We start from the raw sequence: 2,984 nt of genomic DNA on the forward strand, positions 1-2,984 counted from the left end.
CGGGATCTAACACATGCAGAACGATTCCTGCAGTGATGTAGTTCTCAACAAGATGGCTGCCATCAAATGGAGGCTTAAATTTCAGTGTGTTTGTTCGTGTTACTTCAGTACCCTATTTAAAGTATTCGTATGCAATAAACATGTCGACGGTGTAGAATAAGTGTCATTCTGTGTGTTTTGTCCCAGGTTTGTTGTTGTTGTTGTTGTTGTTTTCTTCTTCGTCTTTTCTTTTAACTGTGGACGAGGAAAGATTGATCATGCCATCTTAAGACCAGAAACAAACGATACGACAGCGAACCGGGAACGACCCAATAAAGTCTTGCGGATCAGGTAGCTCAACGAAATAAACTGTTCACGATCCGGAAATACGGTTTCATCCGAAAGATTTACAGTCTGGAAATGGTTCGAGTGGAAATCTTTTCTTTCTTTTTTTCCCCGTGATGTTTAATCCAAATTTAGTATTGATAATGTATTTACGGAGAAAAAATAGTTTGTTAAAGTTTACCAGTTGACATCTGTCATACGCGCACGCGCACACACACACACACACACACACACACACACACACACACACACACACACACACACACACACACACACACACACGATAGGAAAAACAAATAAAACTGCATGCAGGAAAAAAAAAAAAAATGGGTGGCGCTGTAGTGTAGCGACGCGCTCTCCCTGGGGAGAGCAGCCCGAATTTCACACAGAGAAATCTGTTGTGATAAAAAGAAATACAAATACAAATACATACACACACACACACACACACACACACACACACACACACACACACACACACACACACACACACACACAATATCAGTACTACTCCAGTGAAAAGACGTCAAACTGAAGAACGAGCGGCTGACACAAACAGACTGATACACAGACTGACTCAGCCGGACAGACAAAGAATGGGAAGAGAGAAATGAAGGGGAGAAAATAAAAAAAACGACTCGCTTATTGGCCCAAGTTCGAACTTGGCAGACTCCGTAGAATGTCATGACGATTGGCTATCGAGTCTTGATTGCAAAAGTGCTAAAAAAAGCGAGGTGGATTGTTTGGCTTTTGCAGCTCCCCGTAATGAGTGCCGTACTTCTTCTGTTCGAGATTTTTTGGTCCTTAATTTAACACTGGATTCACCCCCCTTATACTGCCTCAATCCTCCTGCCGTTTCACAAGTACCCAGTATTAGAGATCTGAGCCTTGATTGTGTTAACTATCAAAAGAAACGTAGGGGCCTTATCGATTTTTTTTTTCAGTATGACAGTCATGACGGACAAGACATGCCTGGTTTCTGAAACCTATGCAAGTACCAAATGGTAGAGATCTTAGCCTTGATTTTCTTAATTATTAACAGAAACACAGGGGCCTTATCGATTTTTTTTCAATATGAAAGTCATAACGGACAGGGCATGCCTTGTCTGAAACCTATGCAAGTACCAAAATAATGGTAGAGATCTTAGCCTTGATTTTGTTAATAATTATCAAAAGAAACGTTGAGGTCTTATCGATTTTTTTCAGCACGAAAATCATGATGTACAATGCATGTCTGGTTTCTGAACATATGCAAGTACCTTTCTTTTCACCCAAGGAGGAATACTAAGAAATAGTGGTAACATTTGTCATGGGGAGCGGCGTGCAGTTGACTTTTTGGTGGTGTTTGCGCGCACGTGTGTGTGTGTGTGTGTGTGTGTGTGTGTGTGTGTGTGTACAACTACGTTTTCAGAAAGAGGGTGGTCATTACTATCACTTTGACACTGTTACTTTTTTTTTCTTTTTTTTTTTGTGTGTGTGTAGAGACAGACAGGTAGACAGACAGAGACAGACAGGCAGGCAGGCAGATTGATAGACAGACAGGGGAGGCAGGCAAACAGACAGACTGGCAGACAGACAGACAGACAAACATGTAAAGGGTCCTCATAGGTATCCTTGTGGTGTAGTGTTTGTGGCTCTATCAGATACTAGTGAAGTAGTGGGGCGTGGAGGAGACAGAAACATGCGAGTGTGCGTCACTTTTACCCGGCAGTACGAGTGTGTGCTCAGTGAGGTTTTTGTGCACATCTACTCCTGAACAAAGTATAACAAATTCATGGAATAACACCAAATGCGAACACGAAAAGAAGAAGAAGAAGAAGAAGATGATGATGAGGATGATGAAGTAGAATGATAGTCAGTGATAACAATTAGTCAATACTACGACTACTACTACTACTACTACTACTACTACTACTACTACTGCTGCTGCTGCTGCTGCTGCTGCTGCTGCTGCTGCTACTACTGCTACTTCCACTACTACTGATAACAATCATACAACAACAACATCAAGAAAAACAACAACGATATTTACAAACCAGAAATAAAAAAACGACAAAACAGCTATCCAAAAATGATTTTACAGTCATAATAGGACCAAAACGTCGGAATTTCCCCCCCACACAACCACCTACTCTGTTTTCAGGAGAGAAAAAAAAAGAAAAAGAAAAAAAGTGTCGGGCCTATAAACGTTTCCCTGGTTTATGTATCAAGCCTGGCACCGTGTCTCTTCCGGTATTTAACTTGTCATCGCTCCACCAGAGTCGTCTGTCTCCCCCCCCCCCCCCCACACACACACCCTCCCTCCCTCCATTCCTAACCCCCACTCCCCACCCCACGCCCACCCACCCCTCCCCACCTCCCCTCTACTGCGCACGCACACTTTCCACAGCCTTCTCTTGATTGATGTGTTGGGCAAGTTCAGGTGGTCAGGTTGATTGTTATTTATGGCAGTTATCATGTATCATCCATATCCCGTCCCCTCACCCCCCACCACCCCCACCCCCACCTCCCGCCCCCGCCCCTCGCCTCCTTCCGTCCCCCTTCCTACTCTGATCCTACCACCACCACCACCACCACCACAACCACCCTTCTCCACCCTTGCACTTCCCTTTTGCTTACTCGCCCGTTTTTTGTAGACTTTATTTTATTTTATTTTTTAC

Source organism: Babylonia areolata, chromosome 6 (assembly GCF_041734735.1).
Source record: "Babylonia areolata isolate BAREFJ2019XMU chromosome 6, ASM4173473v1, whole genome shotgun sequence".
Lineage (NCBI taxonomy): Eukaryota > Metazoa > Mollusca > Gastropoda > Neogastropoda > Buccinidae > Babylonia > Babylonia areolata.